Source organism: Canis lupus, chromosome 35 (assembly GCF_003254725.2).
Source record: "Canis lupus dingo isolate Sandy chromosome 35, ASM325472v2, whole genome shotgun sequence".
NCBI classification, from domain to species: domain Eukaryota; kingdom Metazoa; phylum Chordata; class Mammalia; order Carnivora; family Canidae; genus Canis; species Canis lupus.
In genome coordinates this window covers 4574837-4580951 of record NC_064277.1, presented here as the reverse complement: position 1 = coordinate 4580951, position 6115 = coordinate 4574837, and the positions used below count along the sequence as shown (strand labels likewise).

Genomic DNA, 6115 nt, shown 5'->3' with positions numbered 1-6115 from the left:
AAGGCTGGGATTGCAGTAGGTTTCCTGCTAGAGGTGATTGGGGAAATTCAAAATACGCTCCCCAAGTGTTCCTGCTCAGCCCTTTGTAACGCAGGCCACTCTAGATGGGGAGAGGGGTACATGGTGGCAGAGGGAAACTCACTTAGAAAGGAACTTAAAACCCCAATGAGTGCAGTCAAGCCACGGACACATAGCCTTTAGGTAACAATTTCCCTCTGTGTTCGCAATGGTACCTACTTCATCATTAACTCGAAATTTTTATTTTTTTTCAGACTTGCTGCAAAACTTCACAGCTTGCCTGGAATGTCACTAACATTTTAAAAGTTCAGGCCCTGTCATGTCTTTGGGGTGTGCAATCCTCAGAGAGGTCAGTGAAAACCACAGGACTGAAAGACTGTGTAATCAACGCAGGCAGCAAAAATCCCATCGCTCTTTAGAAAGCAACTTATTTATTTGTTTTCCAGAACTGAGAGTTATGTTTACTGAACATGAAGTCCTAAGTAGGAAGTATCACTTTTTCATTGTGGAGGCTTGGGGGCGGGGGAAAGAAATAGTGATTACTCAGAATAACTTTCCCATCTTAACCAAGGTTTAACTGTAAAGGATGAACTTGAGAAGTCTCCCCTCTGGGAACAGAGCTATTCATAACTCTAGAAAGTACAACGGGCACCCTGCAAAGATCACTGCTGTTGTCCCTCCTGCCCTTCATCACCAGAGTGGTTGGTACAGCAGCAAATCAGTGCCTGCATGGGGCAGAGGAAGGCAACAAGGCAGGCGGATTTATTCTAGTTGAGAGGAGGTTACAAGTGGTTGAAAGTCCTCCTGGAAACCAGACAGTCAGCTCGTATGTGGGAATGTGAGTGGGGGCTACCCCTGGAAGGACAAAGTCTTTCTGAGAATGGATGATCCCCAGGCTGGATCAAGAGCGAGAGCCCACCCTCGCCCCTCCCAGCTAGGCCATCAGACCCGGAAGCCAGTGCCATGGTAGGGGGGCACTTGAGCCAAGGTGATGGCATTGGTAGGAGGCTACCATAGTTATTCTCACCTCAGTCAATTCCTTCTCCCTGGCACCCCATTTTTCTCTCCAGTCCCACCCAAACCAAACACCCCAGGTACCCACCCCACATTGCATTCTTTAGCCCTATGTTTCCAGTTATGGGATCTCAAGTATTTAAAATTTCATTTTAGTGCTAAAAAACCACTTATGAAGACCCTGGACTGTCTTAAAAGCAAACAAAAGTTGATGACATGTTGGTGACCTTCACTGCTACCATGACACCCATACTTATCTGCCACCTTGTTCCAAAGCATAAGTTCCGAACAAGGTTTAAACAAGAAAACACAAACTCTCCCACTTCGTACTGCCTGCCAGTTTCAACCCCCCACCCAATGCCCGAATGGCCTACAGGATACACGGGGCACATTTTTATGAGGAGACGTGAGCAAAGTCACTGAGTCACGGTAAACTTCCTCCGGGATTTATTCTTGGATCTCCTCCCATTCTTTCTTCTTCTGGGTAGTTGCCCTTGTGAGGCCCTCTAGCCGCAAGCTCTGATGGAATCTGAATCTCCTCAGACCCTGGGTACCAAGGGAGAGCACATGAGCCGTAAAGTGACGTTAAAAATGAACATATCAGATGACTAAGGCAATTAAGGCAAAATATTCTAAGACAGAGGGGGATGCAATGAGTCAGCACGTAGCTCTCTGGCAGGAAATGCAGGAGTCCAGGAAAACAATACAAAGGAATATTCACTTTTCAGTTTTTCCCCACAGCTGAGGAGGCATAAAGCTAAGAAAATCCCTCCACTTCCATGGGGTGATGGTTAACAACTATTCTTCTTCCTGGCAGCTTGCTCACCATGGTCATAGCTCCCATGGAGGCTTCAGATGCCACAAAGCTTCAAAAATGCTGTGACGGGGTGACAGGCAGTGGTGGGTGTGCCCAGTGGGAGCTATAAATATCCCGGCGGGGAACTGTGATGACCAGCTGGGCCAGGCCTGGCCTGGGCTCCCCACGGAGAATCAGTGGCCGGGGGAATCAGATGTGACTTCTCTCCCTATGTCTTTCGCTGATTATTTCAACAAGCATTAGTTGGGTCCTATTTAGTGAGGTCCTTTGTGATATGTCAGGGATGTCGTCTCTTCCTCAGGCTGTTTTCTACACAGTATCCTGCATAATCTGGTTCACATCTGTACAGACCTGGTGGCCTGCTCTAGTTTGCCAAAATCCCAGGACACGAGAGTGCAAAAGTCCATCACTCCGGTGCAGAATCCAACCAGATGAGGACGTACTGTGGCAGGACTTTGCAATGGCCACGGTAGAGTTTTGAGTCACTATTTTTGCAATTCCAGAGCCCACCCTTGCCCCAGAACACTGTCTATACTCTCCCAAAGGGGGCTAAGTTAGATCTTACTAAGAGGATGAATGTTGTCCTTCGTGACATGAGAGGTTCTGTGTCAATCACCCCCAGGGCCCAATCTCCCTGTCCTCTCCAACATGTCATCTTTGTTTTTGTTTTTGTTTTTTTAACATTTTATTTATTTATTCATGAGAGACACACAGGGAGAAGCAGAGACACAGAGGCAGAGGGAGAAGCAGATTCCCTGCAGGGAGCCCGATGCAGGACTCAATCCTGGATCCTGGGATGACGCCCTGAGCTCAACCCTTGAGCCACCCAGTTGTCCCAACATTTCACCTTTGCGAAGTCAACTTAAGGTAGATATCTTGACTTTGGGAAGAATAGAAAATTGTTGCTTCTGTCATCTTTAATGGTATGTGAATGACCTTGAATACAAGTCTCAAATACAATGAGAAAGGATTGTCTTATTCTATTACATGATATAATAGTATAGACCTAAAAAGGATTTTGTATTTTTAAGCATAGCATCATGTAGGCACTGTGACAAGGCCTACAACTACAGAGTAAGAGGCAAACCAGCACTCAAGACCCTTGCTGATAGAATGATTGAGTTCTTGAAATAAAATAAACATAAATATCATGGCCAAACCTCACATCTTGAAGAAAAGGACAAGTACCCATGAAGAGGAACAGCATGAGTGCCTGTCCTGGGAGGATACAATGGGACCAAAAAGGGGTTATCTTTGCGAATTTCATTGTCTTGTAAGCCCAAGCATCCACGGACAATGCCGCCGTGGACCTCGGGAGAGATTGCCTCATTTGTCAAGGGCTCAAGCCTGAAATGCACCCACGACCTCAGAAATAATTGCCAAACAAAAGTGGGGAAGACCAACCCTCAACTTAGTTTATCTGACAAACACCTTTATTTTCGCACAAAAGTGGAAAATGGATTGGCTGTATTTGAAATAAGCCTTATTTCAGGGAATTCCCCATCTATTTATGATAATCCTATCGCAAATGAACCGCTGCTCAAATGAAATGCATTTACCCTGGGGCTGTTCAGTGAAATCGTCTTATGAAGACAGCGTCAGTGGTTGAGGGTTAGCCTTTCAATAATGCCTTATTTAAGCTAAATGGATTTTGAAGGCCCTATTAAACTCCCAACAATTTTTTTAATTGAGGGTGGTGATGGTTTAGCAGAGATTTGAAAGTGATCTGGAAATTACGATGCAGAGGAAATAGGAGGGAACACATTGAGACATCCTCTTGTTTCTGGAGCTGTCATAATCTGAGCACAAATAGGAATGTCAAGAGGAGACTAACTAATTATTTTCCCCCCATGGAGAAAGAAATGACAGCTATAATCCGAATAGTGATGCCTGAATCAAGACATTCAATCTTTTGTTTAATTTAGTTAGCATCCCATGGTCAAGTTCAAAAAACTCTTATCTGAGACAGGATTAGAAGGCACACAGTGGTGATGGGAGTGAGGTTTCTGCCCCAAATGCTAGCAGACAGCTGTGCTCTGAGGTCTCTTTGGGCTCCACAGAAATTTCCTAGGTGTGAGCTAGTGCTCCGTCTACATCTGCCCCTCTTTGCACCTCATGTGGTGCATCTGTTTCTAAACACAGATGCTGATTCTATCGCCTAATTTATCAGACTGAGCACACAAGGAGTGACCCATAATCAGTGCCTGATTAATATTTGATGAAAGACAGGAGTCCCCAGAAGAGGGGGGTAGGTGCTGTAGCACCCAGGCCAGGATCTACGGCTCTCACTACTCAACTTCTGCTTCTCAGCAATTCCAGAAGTTACCCCTGTTGCAGTGTTCAGGCTCCATAAAGATATACTTTTCTTGTTTTTTTGTTTTGTTTTGTTTTGTTTTATTTTTAATCACCAGGGAAGCCTTTTCTTCCCTGGGCTCATGAGCACTCCAGGGGAAGTTGGTCCTGGTGAATTAAACACAGCTTCTCACTCTCACTACTCACACCCCTGGCTAAACCCCACTTGTGGACCAAGCTCGGACTTCCATCCTGGGGATTCCTGATCCCGGGCAAAGCACAGGATGTGCTTAAAGCACCCTCTCAAGCATCTCTGATGCATACTTCTTAGACTCTAGTGGTCTCACACTCACTTAGAGGGTTTATTAAAACTGAGATGGCGGGACGCCTGGGCAGCTCAGCAGTTGGGTGTCTGCTTTTGGCCCAGACAGATCCAGGATCCAGGATCCAGGATTAAGTCCCACATCGGGCTCCTTGCAGGGAGCCTGCTTCTGCCTCTGCCTGTGTCTTTGCCTCTGTGTGTGTGTGTGTATCTCTCATGAATAAATAAATAAAATCTAAAAAAAACCCCAAAAAACTGAGGTTGTTCCGTTCCATCCCCAGAGCAAACGGGTAGGTCCTCAAATTTGCATCTCTAACAAGTTCCCAAGTGATGCCGTGCTGATGCTGCTGGTCTGGAGACCCTACTTGACAACCTCTGGCTCTAACTTGACCCCAGGGGCCCATGAGGAGCCCCAGTTGTCCTCAAGTTCACTCCACCACATTTATAAATCACTTTCGTACTTTAGAACTTTTCATGCCTTAGCCTATAGCAAACCAGACTCCTCTACGCTGGAAGTGTTGCTTGTCCATCAGCTAAGTAGCTCTGGGAGCTGAGGTGGCTCTTTCAGGCCGGGCAGGATCTGATTCATCACCTGACTGCGCTGGTTATTTTGAACATTTCAGAGTCTGCTGCTGGCTCCAGCTCATATTAAATGTGTGGACTTGGGGATTGAATGTGACTTCCCAAGGAGCCTCATAGCCAGGGAGTCATTACCACCGACATTTGGCACAGTGCCCGGGCAGCCTAGATTCTAGAGAAATCCCTCCTGCTCAGTTAAGGAGCCTGTCACCCGTGAAATGCAAACTTCCAGACCAACCCGGATGTTAGGTGGGGCCCGCCTCCCAGAAGTGCTGCCTTGGTGAGAAGAATCAGAGAATGTGGCCGGGACCCCTCAGGACCACAGAGGAGCCATCTGGTGACTCAGGAGGTGAGGCCATCAGGATGCTCAGATGAACCCTTTCTCTGTGCTATGGCTGAGGCCTCCATGACCACAGCCCCCAGACTCTGGATGATATGAGTCCGGCTGCACAGCACCCACCAAGGTCCCCGAAAGCATTAGCGGTCTCCTACAAAAAGGACCAAAGTAAGGGCAGCCAAGGAGCCGGTGCTGCCTCTGGGAAGAAGTGATGGAGTCTTGCAGATCCCCTCACCCCTCATCCCTTTCCACTTGCTTCATGGCCTATAGGGTGGGCTGCTCCTTCCACATGAAGCCAAGTGGCTGGGTTTTGGGGGCTCTCCTGAGATTAGGGTGCGGAGGGACAGCTAAACACTAGTGCCTACACTGCCCTGAGGCCCCGAGTGGAGGATGCGATTCACCCACCATTGAAAGTGGGGCCTCTGGTCCTCCTTGTTGGGGATTAGATTTGAGCCGAGTGGACGCTGCCTGCTGGAGTGGGGCAACTCACAGAAAGTGGACACCATGGCGCTGAAGGAGCTTCAGCAGCAGCCAACAGGAAGAAGGGGTGTCACCTGCATCCTGGAATCTGCAGCAGGGTTGGCAAGAAGGGAGCCCTGAGAAACAAAGAAAGCCCCCTCCAGAAAGCAGGGCTTGGAGCATCTGCCAAACCCAGAGGATTTCAAAGCAGAGCATGCAGTGCCAGCCATGGAAGGCTTTGTCCCCCATAAGCAGGCCCTGAAGGGGTCCCAGGGGC

General features: G+C 47.8%; 1 long non-coding RNA gene across 2 annotated transcripts; it reads left to right on the top strand.

Annotated features, from left to right (window-relative positions):
* The first annotated feature begins 268 nt into the window (after nucleotides 1-268).
* On the top strand, nucleotides 269-2803 carry LOC112659939 (uncharacterized). 2 transcript variants are annotated; one of them, XR_003136592.3, is made up of 3 exons: nucleotides 269-367; nucleotides 2151-2318; nucleotides 2564-2803. It is a non-coding gene; the product is annotated as an uncharacterized LOC112659939 (long non-coding RNA). The 2 variants fall into 2 exon arrangements; XR_003136594.3 differs by having other exon boundaries at nucleotides 2556-2803.
* The last annotated feature ends 3312 nt before the right edge of the window (nucleotides 2804-6115 follow it).